Source organism: Tursiops truncatus, chromosome 2 (genome assembly GCF_011762595.2).
Source record: "Tursiops truncatus isolate mTurTru1 chromosome 2, mTurTru1.mat.Y, whole genome shotgun sequence".
Lineage (NCBI taxonomy): Eukaryota > Metazoa > Chordata > Mammalia > Artiodactyla > Delphinidae > Tursiops > Tursiops truncatus.
In genome coordinates, this window is record NC_047035.1 from 31,555,643 (window position 1) to 31,572,101 (window position 16,459).

At 42.1% G+C, this 16,459-nt stretch overlaps 1 long non-coding RNA gene across 1 annotated transcript; it reads left to right on the forward strand.

Moving 5' to 3' along the window:
* Window positions 1-9,700: 9,700 nt before the first annotated feature.
* On the forward strand, window positions 9,701-15,222 carry LOC117311032 (uncharacterized). The gene is made up of 3 exons (XR_004525035.2): window positions 9,701-11,350; window positions 12,249-12,338; window positions 13,109-15,222. It is a non-coding gene; the product is annotated as an uncharacterized lncRNA (long non-coding RNA).
* Window positions 15,223-16,459: the final 1,237 nt, after the last annotated feature.

Consider the following 16,459-nt stretch of genomic DNA (forward strand, 5'->3'; position numbering starts at 1 on the left):
TGTTAAGGGGGCTAGAGATCATGTCTCAGACCAGAGTGGTACTAGTAGGAGTGGAAAGAGGTTGTCAGATTCTAGATATATTTTGAAAGTAGAAGTGATGGGATTTGCTCAGCTTAACTACTGCTGTGTTTTGCTAGCAGTGACGTAAATTCCAATTCCAGGCCCTCAAGTATAACTTGGCACATGGTCCTTCCTGCCAGCCAATCCTTCCCATGCACATCTCTGTCAAATATGCTCAGGGGTCACCCCCTTTCCATGGCAACCCAAGGTATAGAGAACTGCTAAGATCTCTAAGGTCACAGCCATGGCTCCTGTGCTTGGGAAACTCTGAAGCCAAGACTCCCACAGGAGGCATGAAGAATTTTTATTAAGGTGGCAGCTCTCTTTCAGTTCAGGGACCTGACGGTGAAGCCCAAAAGTCATTTCTTCCTTCCCTTCTTAGTTTTAAGGTACACATTGAGGGGTTCCAGGAGGGAGTTCCCAACCCAGGAAACAAGTTGCCAATCTAGAAGTACATGGAAGGTCCAGGGCCACTAAGAAGTATGGAGCTCGGGCTCCAAAAGAAATGGATTTGAGTCCCAGCCCTGTCACCATGGGCCTGCGTCTGTTTATAAAGGGTTCAATTAGATGAGCTTCTTTTAAGCTCTAAAGGCCTGTGAAGTTTATGCAATAAAAGCATTTTGTTAACTGAGATATTTACTTCTCTGGCCATGACTCCTTCAGAGTCCTCATTCTTTTACGATTTGCCTCCTACAAATCAGGATAGCTAGGTGAATTACAGTCTTCCAAAATGGCCTGACAGCAGAGAGGATGCCTTCAAGCTACATCACCAGGCTAAGGCTTGGAGAGCTCATCGTCCTCCTGTCAGTGGGCCTCGCTTGGCAGCCTGAGTGGAAGATACTCATCTTTGAGGCAAGAAGAAATAAGTCAGGAGAAAGGAGGGACGAGAGAAGGTGATGCCAGCAGGGTTTAGTTTTCTTGTTGCAGGTGTCTTTATTCTCGTTTCGAAAGCAAATGAAATGTTTCTGTCAGCCCCAGGGCTATAGGCATGACAAGGCATGAAGATGTGAAGAAGTGGCCCATCGTTTCTTGGGCGTCACCAGGTCACCCTTCTCTAACTGGTTCTGTTTGGGGTCATCAGCCTGGTAGGAGAGGCTGTAGAGAAAGAATTTGAGCCCTCCTAGCTTTGGACAGGGGGGAATCTTTCTTTTGTGGCAACACAGAGCCTGCCAGCTGTCTTGGAGCCAGCCTGGGAGCTATTCCTTCAAGCCAATGATGGGAAAGCCCAAATTCTCCCTCTGATCTTTCTGAACTGGTCACCATCACCCTTAAGACTATGTTTCCTAAATGACGCTTGAACGAGTGACACTGGTTTGCCGGTGACTGTTTATGGGGTTATCGGAGGAGGAGTCACATGCCATATAGTTGGTTTTTCCCGACTGAGACTCAGTGACCAAAGTGGTCAGAATTAGAAGTTTTTGCTTTGACGGGGAAAAGCTGTAATGCTTAGGCAACAGTGACACGGGTGAGAGCTTCCCTGGTGACTCAGTGGTTATGAATCCGCCTGTCAATGCAGGGGACACGGGTTCGAGCCCTGGTCCAGGAAGATCCCACACACCGTGGAGCAACTAAGCCCGTGCGCCACAACTACTGAGCCCATGCGCCACAACTACTGAAGCCCACATGCCTAGAGCCTGAGCTCCGCAACAAGAGAAGCCACTGCCATGAGAAGCCCACGCACTGCAATGAAGTGTAGCCCCCGCTCTCTGCAACTAGAGAAAGCCCGCGTGCAGCAACAAAGACCCAGTGCAGCCAAAAATAATAAAATAAAAAAACCCAAAAAACAGTGACGTGGGTGAAATTCAACACGAGAGCAGTAGAGGCTGAGGGAAGGCTGCATTTCCATTAGGGCAAATTTAGGGCCTAGGTCTTCCCTTGCCTTTAGCTTTGGGCAGAAGTAGGTGATGCAGAAGTGGTTCTAACTATTCAACTTCTTTTTCTTGCCCTTGATATTTATTGTGAACTCTTTTCCCTGGCTATTAAAGGTCGGTGGATTACCCACACTATTGTATGGCTATCATCAAGGATGCAAAAGAAAGCATGACGCATGGTCTCTGCCCTTGAAGAACTTGTGTCTAATGGGGGACAGAAACATGAAGACTTATGGTTAGATGATCACCTTCACTGAATAGCCAGAGATAACTTTAAAAAAATTTAACCTGGCTGTTCCTAGAATAAGCTAGTTCTTTTCCAGGTCGCTGCCTAAACGTTCTGTGGATGAGAACCTTTCTTTTGTTTTTCTAGCAAGATGTTCTACTGGGTAACATCTCTTATGCCACACTTGACAATATAAAAGCTCAGAATTTTCCTTCTAAATGTCTGTGCTAACACATTCGTCTTGCTCTTTGTTCTTATAAGTAGACCCTTACCAGCCAAGTGTCCCTGGTTCTCAACCCAAGAGACAATGGGGAGATGTTTCAGCAGATGATAAGAAGTTGACGGTTTGTCTGGACCCTTGTTCCTTGGCCTGTACATATGATCCCAGTGCGTCCCCAGGTCCCCACTCCTCACACTTCTATCTTCCATTCTAGTCTAGTCTAATACACTTCTATTCATTGGTACACAGGCATCAACTAATGGTAGAGCCCTCCTGCTGCCTGAAATTTACCCTAAAGCTGCTTTCGCTGCTGTCTTCTTGCTTGCTGCTCTCTTAGAGGAGTGGTCACAGGTCCTCATGACGGACAAGCCAAGGGGCTGGAGAGCGAGGGCCAGAAAAACGAAAGAATGGGTGGAGCTGCCAGTTCATGCATTGGGTTGATAGGTAGCCTCCCTGGCAAAGTTCTAGGTTCTGGTTCCTATTCCTGACGAGGCTCCAAAGGTCAGAGACCAGACTCCTAATGATTATTGTCACTCTTCTAGAAGGAGAAACTGTGGAGGCCCGAATAACCAAATGAGCTAGTGGGAAGGTAAAGGAGGCAATTCCAACCTGTCCCATCATAACAAGTACCTTTGGTTGAATGTCAGAGATTTCCTCTTGTTTAAGTGGTACCTGGTGGAATTATTATTTTTACTTTCAGAATACTAAATTAAAGGAAAAATCAACCTATGTGGCCAAGAGAAGGGGGAAAACCCTATCTATTAAGCATATTCTGTCCAACTCTCTTAGAGTTGGATAAAGGCTCAGGAGGGGAGGCCAGATTTTTTGCAGGGAGATCCCTCTCTGGTCCCAGTGGACCTAAACGTACCCATTTCTTCTTCAGTGTTTTGTCAACAAACATTTATTGAGTAACTACGATATGCAAGCTTAGGTCCTCCTGCCTGGAATGCCCTTTCCTTGCCCACTTCCCTTTCCAGCCTGGGTCTAATCAACAGTCATGTATCCTTCTGACCTAAGCGCCCCAGAACTTTTCTCCCTTGATGAAGTGATAAGGCTTAAAATGCAAACTGCCTCAAAAAACTCATGCATGTGGAGACACTGAGAAATCTTTTCAGATCTTTCTCTAAAAGCCACCTTTGATGTAGAAGGAAAGGAGAGTAGAGAACAAAGGAAAGCAGAGGCTCCTGAAGTGAGAGGGACGAGCGGACTGAAAGGTGGTCCCATGGGCACCAGCAGGGAGGGTCAGGAAGAGGAGGCTGGGGGTCTCAGACATCAATCTGGCCAACTTCTCTAGTGTTGAAGAGGCTCAAAGGTTAACCCAGACTTTGATCCCGGACATTCAGGACCTAATGTAACTTTGTTCCAGGCTAACGAGAGATGAAAGCAGCCAGAGTGGGTTAGGACCAGATACAATTTGGCTGAGAAGAGGCAGTAAGAGTCTTTGACATCCCAGGGAGAATGGATTGCTCACGCTCCCAGGACAACTTCCCACATTACAGTGGCCAAGAATGTGGGCTTTGGAGTCAGATGGTCTGGGATCACATCTCGGTATTTCCACTTATTAATTCCACGACCTTGGGCAGTTTATTTAACCCTTCTGGTTCTCAAGTTTCTTGTCAGTAAAATGGTTGTTCTAATAATAACTGTCTCATAAAATGATGTTTACAAACCTGATAGGACCCTAAAACACTGTTCTGGCGCATAGAAGTCAACTGACGTTTCCTATTATAGAAGCAAATTATCTCACAGGGAGGAAAACAGGGAAATAAAGTAAATTGGGGAGTATGGATTATAGGGTTTGGATTAGGGTGACTGTGCAAAGAAGAACTTAGAGGTAAGCAAAAGGGGTTGGAAGTAGAGGTGGCTTGTGGGGTTCAGATCCTGATTCCCAAGATGTTTGGAGTGCTGGAATACCCAAAAGTCTCAGTGAGACTTAAGCATACAGTAGTTTATTTATAAACAACATGTAGCTAGATAAAGATATGGTCAGAGGAGTATCTGGATGCAGGGTTAGGAATAGCTGACTCTGCAGGCTGGCTGTCTCTGCTCAGGAGTCAGGCTACTCTCTTCTCTCTCTACTCAGAGCATGGCCCAAACACCAGCTGCAGAGCATCTCCCACGTCTTGTTAGAAAGGCAGAATCTTGGGCCTCCCTCCAGACCTACTGAATCCTAATCTGCATTTTTTTTTATTGAGGTATAGTTGACTTACCATTTTACATTAATTTCAGCTATACAACATAGTGATTCAATATTTTTATAGATAATACTTCATTTAAAGTTATTATAAAATAATGGCTATATTTCCCTGTCCTGTACAGTGTATCCTTCTTGCTTATTTATTTTATACACAGCAGTTTGTGTCTCTTAATCCCATACCCCTATCTTGCCCCTCCCCTGACCTTTTCCCCACTGGTAATCACTATTTTGTCTTTTTATATCTGTGAGTCTGTTTCTGTTTTGTTATATACATTCCTTTGTTTTATTTTTTAGATTCCACATATAAGTGATAATGTAGAGTATTTGTCTGAATTATTTCACTAAGCATAATACTCTTTAGGCCCATCCATGTCCTTGCAAATGGCAGAATTTCATTCTCTTTGTGGCTGAGTAATATTCCGTGGTGTATATATACCACACCTTCTTTATCCATTCATCTGTCGATGGACACTTAGGTTGCTTCCATATCTTGGCTATTGTAGATAATGCTGCTATGAACATATGCATGTATCTTTTCAAATTAGTGTTTTCGTTTTCTTCGGATGTATACCCAGGAGTAGGATTGCTGGATCATACGGTACTTCTATTTTTAATTTTTTGAGGAACCTCCATACTGTTTTCCACAGCAGCTGCACCAATTTACAATCCCACCAACAGTGTACTAGAGTTCTCTTTTCTCTACATCCTCACCAACATTTGTTATTTGTAGGCTTCTTGATAATGGCCATTTTGACAAGTGTGAGTTGATCTCTCATTGTGGTTCTGCTTTGCATTTCTCTGATGATTAGCGATGCTGAGCATCTTTTCATATGCCTGTTGCCTACCTGGATGTCTTCTTTGAAAAAACGTCTATTCAGGTCTTCTGCCCATTTTAAAAATTGTGTTCTTTGTTGTTTTCCTTTTCCAATATTGAGTTGTATGAGCGGTTTATAAATTTTGGATATTAACCCCTTATCACTCATATCATTTGCAGATATTTTCTCCCATTCAGTAGTTTATCTGCATTTTAACTAGATCTCCAAGGTGATTCTTGGGCACATCAAAGTTTGAGAAGCACTGCTGTTCACCCATCTAGGTCCCAGGTTCTCCATAGGGAATGTGTGAACTGCTACGATTTTTAAACTCTAAGCCAGGATATAATGCCATCAGGTATGCTAAGAACTGGAATACATTCTATATTGAAATTAACTTTATACTTTAGTGAGCTCATCTTTGAATAAAGTCTTTGCATATAGACCAGTAGCAAGAGGGAGCCACATCACCAGTACGCCTTTGCCACATCAAACATTCTTGGCCTCGGCATATATTCAGAGTTTAACACCAGCAATATTCAGTATGAGTTTTTTTTTTTAAGTCACCAGACATAATTCCTCTATTAGTGGGTTCACTAGACATTCCCTAATGCATACCTTCTATTAATAGTCTTATTCAAAATTCCCCTATTGCCACCTGCCAGGGGATGTAGGAAATCAATGTAAGCAACCTCCAGCAGTCCTAAAGAGAGACTTTGAAGTCTCTGTACAGTGAATCCCAGAAAGACTGAAGACCAGGCTAGCAACGCTCTTGCTGTGCATGAGTGCTCTGTGCCTCAGTTTCTTAACTGCAAAGTGAGCAACATGATTGACAAAGAGTTTTAGCTTCTCTCAGCTCCCTTTCCTCTTCTGTTTTACCGTTCCTTTTTCTGGATCTCAGAACACGCTTCGGCTAAGACCTTGGGTTCTTTTAACTAGAAACTGGTGCAAACCTGGGCAGGTGTAAGATTAGACCCAGTCTAGGAAAGTGGGACTTAGTGGCTTAAAAGGTAGCTGTGGTTACAAGGAGCAGAAGGAGAATGGAGGAAGTGAAAGAATTTAATTCTTCTACAAGTTCAATGACGGCTCTGATGGTACCTAAGAGGCCTAAGTAACCTCATGCTCAAAGGTTTCACAGTTCAGTCCACTGGGGATGAGGTGTCAGTACCTTGCTTATGCTGAATTATGTTCCCCCGACCAGACTGTACCTGGCCCACAGCAGTGAAAGCCTGGAATCCTAACCTCTAGGCCAGTAGGGAACTCCCCTGGCATACCTTTTTAATCTCCTCATTTCCTCATCATAGAAGTTTCCATCAAATGTCAATCTACCATGAACTTATAACCATACCTGATGGTCAGACACTCCATCCCTACTGTCTTTACGTCTATCTCTCCATCTTCTCTAAATCTCTGGGGAAAAAAAAAAAAAGCGTTTTCTCAACTTTGACCAATATGTATATTGATGCGTGCAAATAAACGAAATAAATACACGGACCAGAAAGGACCAATTCTGTTTGGTGTCAGCTAGGATCTCCTACCACATATTTATAGACTATTAGAACTGCCAGAGACCTCAATACTTCAGCAATTCCCAAATATGACTCTGTGACCCTCTATCAGAATTTTAGCTTCTAAAAAAATGCAGTTTCCAGGACCCCACATCTGTATTTTCTAAATGCTGGCTGGGTGCTCCTGACACCCAGACAGGATTCTGACTCACCTTCACCCATTTATAGTTGAGGACAAGGTAGATGAGGCCTGCCACACGTTCAAGGTACCAAAGCCAATGATGGCAGATGGAGGGTCAGGTTTCCTTTGTTATAGGTCATGCACTTATCTACATTTCTGAGTTCACATGTGTGTCAAAGAAACAGAAGCCCCTATGATGCTGAATCAAAAGTAATCAAAAAGTAAAAGTTTAAAGAACATCTTGATAAGGTGGGCTTTACTTTACCAGAATTATCCCCTGACTGAAAGATGAAAAGAACCAACAAGTCCCAAACATCCTTTCCCGCAGCTCCACCTTCCAGCCTGCACTCAGCAGGTACCCAAAGCCTCGCTGATTTGAAGCTGGGGAGAGACTAAGAGCGCTCCATGGTTTTAACAATTTCAGTAGATTCTAAATCCAAGAAAATAATTTTTCTTATAAGCTGCCAGACTCCATTTGGGACTTATCAATACAAATAAAACCAAACGTAAAACCAGACCAAACAATAACCTTAGCTCAGGACTTCCGAGATGATCTTGGAAACTTTCGTGGCCCTCTAACTATGGGTGAGTGATGGGTCCTCCGTTCTCCATACGCCCCGCCCCAAGCTCTTTTCCTCCCTCCAGCTCAGCACTCATTTCTATGCATGTGAGTCTCAGCCCTTCCTCTGCAGCCCTGCGCTCTCCCCAGCAGGATGCCATGTCAGCACTGCCCTCTTTCCATGAATCCAGGCAGAACTCAGTCTTCTCCATCAACATGGAGCCTCTCCCCATGCCCCCTATTTGGCAGCACCTCCACAATGCTTCTCATCTCCTACGTTTTCAAATTAGTGGAGATTTCTAGTCAGGTACTGCTGGACTCCATCTTTGTTCTTGTGTCCTGTTGGGCGAAGGACAAGAAAGAATTATTATCAAATCTGTAGGTGGCACCAAGTGGGAGAAATGAGCAGATATGGGTGATGGGATCAAGATGAAAATGCTCACAACAAGCTGTAAGGGAAGACTGAAATCAATATGATTAAATGCAATAGGAATAAAATTGTGCATTGAGATAAAAATACAATGTGACGATACTGTATTATTCCATTTACATGAACTTTAAAAACAATTTTTATTTTTGCAAGACCAATCTACGGGGCTAGAAATGGGAATAGTGGTTACTTCTAGGGTTTCCGGGAGGAGATTAACTGGAATGGGGCATGAGAGAACTTTCTAGGGTGACAGCAATGTTCTATATCATGATTGTTGTGTTGGTTACAGGGGAGTATTCATTATTAGGACTTATCAGTTTGCATACTTGGTAAGACGTGAGATCTGTGCATTTTATAAGTTCCAGTCCAATATAAGATGGTGGATTTCAACAAGTAGAAGTACCTAAAAATGGAATGGGCTCTATTTGATATGAAACTCCCTGGAAGCATTCACGCAGAGACTAGAGAACCAACTGTTGGGGATGTCATAAGCTTCCAGGGTGGAGAGCTATGGTTTCCTGAGTATCTATTATATGCCAGGCACTCTGCTAAAACCTAGAGACGTTAGGAATGATAATATTCCTCTGCTCGTTCATTGCAGCATTATTTACAATAGCCAAGATATGCAAACAACCTAAGTGTCCATCAATGGATGAACGGATGACAAAGATGCGGATAAGGATGAATGGATAAGGAATATACTACATTATATTATATATTTATATATAATATGCATATATAATGTATATAATTATATATTCTGTTAAAAAATATTCCTCTGCTCCTTCTTCTTCCTCCTTCTCATCTTATTACTATTATTATTATCATTAAATAATTAGCTAATGCTAAAGAATGCTTACTTTGTACCAGACGCCATCCAAAGCAGTTTACCCCCATTATTGCATTTAATCTTCACAGTAAATCTTTGAGAATGGTACTGTTATTATCCTTAGTTTCGGAAATGAGACACACAGCAAATAAGTGTTAAAGTCTGAAGTTGAACTCTGATTGGCTCACATTACAAAAGGTGTGTGAGCCAGAGTGGGGTCAGAAGTAGAGGCCCAGGGAGCAGATGACTGCGCTCTCTTCTCCCCTGCTGCCCTCTCTCCTACAATGTTGCAATCCTTGCCCCTCTGCCTTGGTTCAGTGGCAGCAGCTACGGAAGGGTCTGGAGTTGGGGGACATGGAAACTCCATGAAAGAGCAAGATTAAAATAACCAGGAAGGCACCTGATGACATAGGACGGTCCTTGAAGCTCTAGAATTTTGCTGTCCAATACAGTAACCACTAGCCACGCATGACTATTGAGCAATTAACATGTGACTAGTTCAAATGGAGATGTGCTGTCAGTGTAAATTACACACTGGATTATGAAAAAAGAATGTAAATTCATCATTAATAATTTCTATATTGATTGTATGCTGTAATGGTAATATTTTAGATATCTTAGGCTAAATAAAATACATTACTTAAACAGTTTTATTGGGATAAAATTCACGCATTTAAAATGTACTTGAGGGAATTCCCTGGGGGTCCAGTTGTTCAGACTTGGCGCTTTCACTGCTGAGGGTCCAGGTTGATTCCCAGGTGGGGGAACTAATACTCCAGGTGGGGGAACGGGCAGTGCAGCAAAAAAAAAAATGTACTTGACAATGGCTTTCAGTATATTCACAGGGTTGTGCATCCACCACCATGATCAATCTTAGAACATTTTCATCACGTTTCAGCAAGAAACCCTGCACCACTGAGGCATCACCCCCCAATCCTCCCACCACCACGCCCAAACCTCCAGCTCTGGGCAGCCACTAATCTCCTCTCTGCCTCTAGTATTTGCCTATTCTGGAAATTTCATAAAAATTGAATCGTACGTATGTGGTATTTAGTGACTAGCTGCTTTCACTTAATGTTTTCAAGGTTCACCCATGTTGTACAATGTATCACTACTTAATTTCATTCCATTGTACAGATATGTCACATATTATTTATCCATTCATCAGTTGATGAACATCCGGATTTTCCCCACTTTTTAGCTTTTATGAATAATACTGCTACGAATATTAGTGTGTAAGTTTTTGTGTGGACATATGTATTCAGTTCTCTTAGGTATATACCTAGGAGCGGAACTGCTGGGTTATACAGTAACTTTATGTTTAACCATTTGAGGAACTGCCAAAATGTTTTCCACGGCAGCTGTACCACATTATATTACTACAAGCAGTGTATAAGGATTCCAATTCCCTGCATCGGGACACTTGTTATCTGTCTTTTGATGATAGTCATCCTAGTGGGTATGAAGGGGTGTCTCACTGTACTTTTGATTTGCATTTCTCTAGTAGCTAATGATGTGTTGAGCATTTGTTAATGTGTTTAGTGGCCATTTGTATACCTTCTTTGGAGAAATGTCTATTCAGATGCTTTTGCCCATTGTCTTTTTATTATAGGGTTTAATAGTTCTTTATATATTCTAGATACAATTATCTTATCACATAGATGATTGCAAAAATTTCTCCCATTCTGTGTATTGTCATTTTGCTTTCCTGATGGTGTCCTCTGAAGCACAGAAGTTTTTAATTTTAATAGATAAAAGGTCCAGTTCATCTATTTTTACTTTTGTTGCTGGTGCTTTTGGTGTCATACCCAGGAAATCATCACCTAATCCAAGATCATAAAGATTTACGTCAAAGTTCTTTTCTTAAGAGTTCTATAGTTTTAGCTCTTAGATTTAGATTTTCAATCCATTTTGAGTAAATATTTTGTATATGATGTGAAGTAGCAGTCCAACTTCATTCTTTGGCATATGGTTATCCAGGTGTCCCAGCACTGTTTGTTGAAAAGACTCTTCTTCCCCCATTGAATTGTCTTAGCACCCTTGTCGAACATGAATTTACCACAAGTGAGAGGGTTTATTTCTGGACTATTATTTCTATTCCATTGATCTATATGCCAGTATCACACTGTCTTAATTACTGTAGCTTTGTAGTCAATTTTGAAATCAAGAAGTGTGGGTCATCCAACTTTGCTCTTCCTTTTAAAGATTATTTTGGATATCCTGGGTCTCTTGAATTTCCATATGAAGTCTAGGATCAGTTTGTCAATTTCTGCAAAGAAATCAGTTGGGATATTAATAGAGTTTGTGTTGAATCCATAGATCAACTTGGAAAGTATTACTATTTTTTTTTTTTTTTTTTTTGGCCACGCCACGAGGCATGCATGATCTTCCCCAACCAGTGTTCGAACCCCTGCCCCCTGCAGTAGAAGGGTGGAGTCTTAACCACTGGACCATCAGGTAAGTCCCGGAAAATATTACTGTCTTAACAATCTTAAGACTTTCAATTCATGAATATGGAAAGTCTTTCCATTTATTCAGGTCTTCTTTAATTTTATTCCACAATGTTTTGTAGTCTTCAGAGTATCAGTTTTGCGCTTTTGCTAAATTTATTCCTGATGATTTAATTTTTTGATTGTTTTCTTCATCTTATTTTTGTTTAGAAAATATTACTAAAAGTAATTTTCTCTGTTTATTTTTAAGGTTGGCTACTAGAAAATTTAAAATTATACAGGTGGCTCACATTATATTTCTTATGGACAGTGCTGTTCTAGAATAAAGAGGCTGAGATTAGAGGAAAAAAGGAACATAAAACAATGGAATATATCAAAAGTATGCATGCCGTGATGGCTCTGGAGCTACATTTGTGAAACCTAGTGTAGAATTTTCACCTATTATGGAAATCACAAGTGTTGAAGAGCTTCTGATTGCACTCAGAGATAACAGGTGTACTGGTCCCTACTCTGCACAGAGGGGATTTAATCAGATAAGAGTCTGCAGAGTTTTCTGTGACTTCTCAGCCCTTGGGCCTATAAGGGTAGTAAAGTGACATTGCCATTGCCTGAGCTCAGGCATGAGGAAACAGGGAAAGGGTGAGAAAAGACAGCTCATGCTGACGGCCTCAAATCCTTTCATATGGTATCCAGGAAAGGGAGTAACAGAGCTTTGCCGTTGACCCTGGTCTGAAGCTGACCCCTCTTACCACTTCTGCTCCTCTCATTGGCACTCCCTCGGGAAAATCTTCCTTGATCCTTCAGGATTGCTATAGATGCCCCTTCTTGCTGTGCCCTTGGTGTTTTCTGTAATATTTATTACACAGATTTGAAGTTGCCTGTTTACTTTTCCTTCTTCCCTATAGACTGTGAGTTTCTCAAGCAGAGACAATACCTTGTTAACCACCTACAGTGAAGTGATGGGAGTGATAAATATTGAGTGAGGGAATGATTGCGTGAGTATTATGTTCCTTCTTTCTTTAGAAGAGAGTAATGTCACAGCATCACATTAAAAAAAGAAAGATGCTTTGTAAGTGTATTTTGGTTCACTGGGTAGAAGTTAAATTTGTTGTTAGAAAACTGATGTGAAAACTAATGTGAGTTCTAGTTCTGGCTTTGTTACTTACTAGCTGTGTGACCTTGAAGAAGTCACTTATCTTCTCTGGACTTGATCCCTCATCTGTAAGTTGAGAGGTTGAAGTATTCAGTTTTAAATCCTTTCCAGCCCTAATATTCTGTGAGATGCTGAAGACAGGGCAAATCTGGCTTTCAATTGTTGGCTTACTTCCAGACAAGCAATTCAACAGAACAGCTGAGATTCCCAACATTTTGCAGGGGCCTCTGCCTTCTCCCCCTTCTCCATGTCTTAGCAAATATGAATAGCCAAGGGCCTCACTGAGGGTGGTTTTTTTACAGAATCCAATTTCAGTCCATTTAGAGGGGTACTTTTCATGCTGACTTGGTAATTTGAACTCTGTCATGCCTGATGGACTGAATGCATTTTCCCTGCCTGTGTTACCCGCTCTGGGCTGGTGGGAAGAGAAAGAGCAGGCATTGGGAGTGGGAAGCAGGGGCACTTTAATCTAAGCAGCTGCAGATCAGCTGTTTTGGCCTTGCAGCCAGTTTTGTGTTTCCTGCTCTGAGGCACAGGATGTGGATACCATGGCATTGGAAGGAGAGTGGGCGATGGCTATCCTTTTCCCTGACAATTGCCTTCTTCTTGCAGCGCAGAAGCCGCTAGCCTGTGGGAGCAACTGCAGCAAGAAAACTGTGTTGATCTTTGGGTGTGACTAGGAAACACCTGGTTCTGCAAACCATCAGAATTATTCCAACCGATTGTTGTGGAGTCTGATATATGCTTGCAGAAGGCATGTGATGGAGTATGGGGCTTCCTCTGCTCCCCTAACCCCCAAGTATCTATACTTGTTCTATTTGATCAGAGAGTAACCCAGGGACCTGCTGGAAGTTCACTTTCTTCTAGAGTGCAGTGTAGGGAAATACAGAAGATAAACATACAGGTATTAGTAGCCACACTATAAAGGAGGAAACTGAGGCTGAGCAGGGTGGTAGGAAGAAATGAATGTTTATTCCATGCTTACTCTGTGCCAAGTACTGAGCTAGGAGACAGGTACTTCTTAATCCTCCCAACAGCCTTTTAAGAAATGTGACATTATGCCATGTATAGGTGAGGAAAATGAGGATCAGAAAAGTCAAGCAACTGCCCCAAGGTCACACAGCTAGTAGACATCAAAGCTGGTATTCAAACAAAACTCCATCTATCCACGCCGAAAGATCACAGGATTTGAAATAGTGGAGCTGGGTGTTCTGACTGCCTGCTGGGCTACCTCAGCAGTGGCTCCTTAACCTGGCTGGTCAGCGGAAACTTTTCAGGACGTTAAAAAACTATAGTAGCTTGAGCATCATCCCCATGATTCAATGCATCTAAGGCACAGCCTGAGATTATGTATTTTTAAAAAGCTGCTTCAAGTGATTCTGATGTTTTGGAAAAAGCACAGCACTGGAGCACATAGCTTCTCTTCTTTTTTTTTTTTTTAGGTGGTTTTTTTTTTAGAACGTGGTCACTGATTCTTTGACACACCTCTAACTGAGAGATGGGGTCTATATCCCCTCTCTTTGAATCTGGTTGGGCTTGTGACTATATGACAGAAGTGAATTTTTTTTTTTTTTTTTTTTTTTTTTTAGATGTTGGGGGTAGGAGTTTAGTAATTTATTTATTTATTTTTGCTGTGTTGTGTCTTCGTTTCTGTGCAAGGGCTTTCTCTAGTTGCGGCAAGCGGGGGCCACTCTTCATCGCAGTGCGCGGGCCTCTCACTATCGCGGCCTCTCTCGTTGCGGAGCACAGGCTCCAGACGCGCAGTCTCAGTAGTTGCGGCTCACGGGCCCAGTTGCTCCGCGGCATGTGGGATCCTCCCAGACCAGGGCTCGAACCCGTGTCCCCTGCATTAGCAGGCAGACTCTCAACCGCTGCGCCACCAGGGAAGCCCCATAGCTTCTCTTCTAACCCAAGTCTCCTAGGATTTCTTCAGTCCTCAGAAGCCAAGATCCAGTGAGCCCTGCACTTACTTCAAGTAACATTTGCCACCGGATCCATCATTCATCCCAGGTTCAATGCTCAACGTTTATTGGCCACTTAGTATGTGCCAGGCATTGTACTAGGCATTCTAGCTGCAAAGATGAATAAACCACAGTGTCCGCCCTGAGGAACATCCGGATAGTGGACCAGACGAATAGGAATAGGAAGTTCTGATTCCTATTTGTAGCAGATGCCAGGCAGAGGTAGACTCGTGTTGTTTGGAATGCAGACTAAGGAATCAAGGAAGGCTTTCAAGCAGTGATGACTTGAACAAGTCCTATAGGCGTTAGCATGGCAAAGAGTGGACTGGAGGGGTGAGGCATAGCCAACTGGGCAGAGGGAACAGCATGGAAAGGCCCAGAGACCCCAGAACAATGGGTTCGGGGAATCATAAGAAGCTAGGCAACAGTAGAATGTAGGGAACCTTGGGAAGAGGACCCGGAGGTGTCAGTGGGAGAAATCACATGAAAGACCTTGTGTGTTATGCTGAGTCTGGCCTTTATTCTAAAAGTGATGAGCAGCCACTAAAGATTTCTAAGCTGTGGCATGACATAATCAGACGGTGTTTTAGAAGGGCCACTCTGCTAGAAATGAAAAGGTAAACCGTAGGCAGAAGAAGCTGGCAACAGAGGAACAAAAGAATTGCAGAATTAAGAATTTATGTATGTCAAAAAGCACCATAAACAAAATTTGAAAACAAAGCACTTGGAAAGCATACTTGGCAGTGTTTCTTGCCCAAAATCATACTCTTAATAAAATTACATATTGATAATAAACATACCAATATCAAATAAATAGAAAAATCACAAAGAAGGAGGTACAAATGGTCAATAAGCATATGAAGATGCTCTTCACTAATAAAGAATTGTGAGTTCATATAACATTGATATACTATTATTTTCCTCTCAAATTGGTAAAGATTTGGTAAGTGATAATACCCACCTGTAGTGAGGGTGCAGGGAACAGGGCACTCTCAAGCCTGCAAGTAGAAGAGTGCTTTGGTACAAACTCTCCAGAGGGCAGTTGGTAAAATATATCAACATTCTTAAAGATAGCCAAACGACATCCTTCTCAGATTTTATCCTCAGGAAATAGTCCTAGATATGTGCAAAATTTAGCTACAAGAATGTCTGTTGCAATATTATTTACAATAAAGATTGGGAACGCATGAGATAATCACTATTGTAAGATCGGTTACCAAATGAGGGTCCACCCACATAATGAGGACGCTGTTGAAACAGTTTGCGAGACCAGCAAAAAATGGTACGTTCGTGTTATAGTGGGTGAAGTAGCACAAGGTGCAGAAAGTGTGTCCCATGTGCTACCATTTGTGACAAAATAGATACATACACTTGAAAATGCGTAACTGTCTCTGAAAGGATATACAAGTAGCTGGAGAGAAACTAGAGGCTGGCAGACAGGGCAGGAAAGAGAGTTACTTCCGACTCCAGATCTTTTTGTAATTCTTGAATTTTGTACCTGTGTATGCATTACATATTCTACAATATAAATACACATTTTGAAAAGTGAGTTATTAAAGAGTATGTACAGTATGATCCAATCTTTGTTTAAAAAAATGCATGTGCATGTGTACATTTATACCAAAAACAACCAAAAGATACATCCATAAGGATAACAATATCTGTCTCCGGTAGCAGGATTATGGGGCGGAATTTATCTTTTTTTTCCCCTAATATTTCTACAATACACATGTGAGGCTTTCATAATAATTACAATAAAAGTATAATATTTTTTCCCCAAAGAGTCTATCACAAAAGTCCAAGCGGGAGATGGCAAAGCAGGTCAGATCCAGGATGAGCGCTCCAAGTATAGCTCAGCAGTGATATCTGCAAACAAAACGTATAATTAAATACCAGTCCCTGTTTGGGGGAGGGACGAGGAGAAGGAAGCTGATGGTTTGTTAAGGGGAACAGAGCTGATGTTGCCTACCGGCTCTCTGAAGTCTCTGGACAAACGCACAGG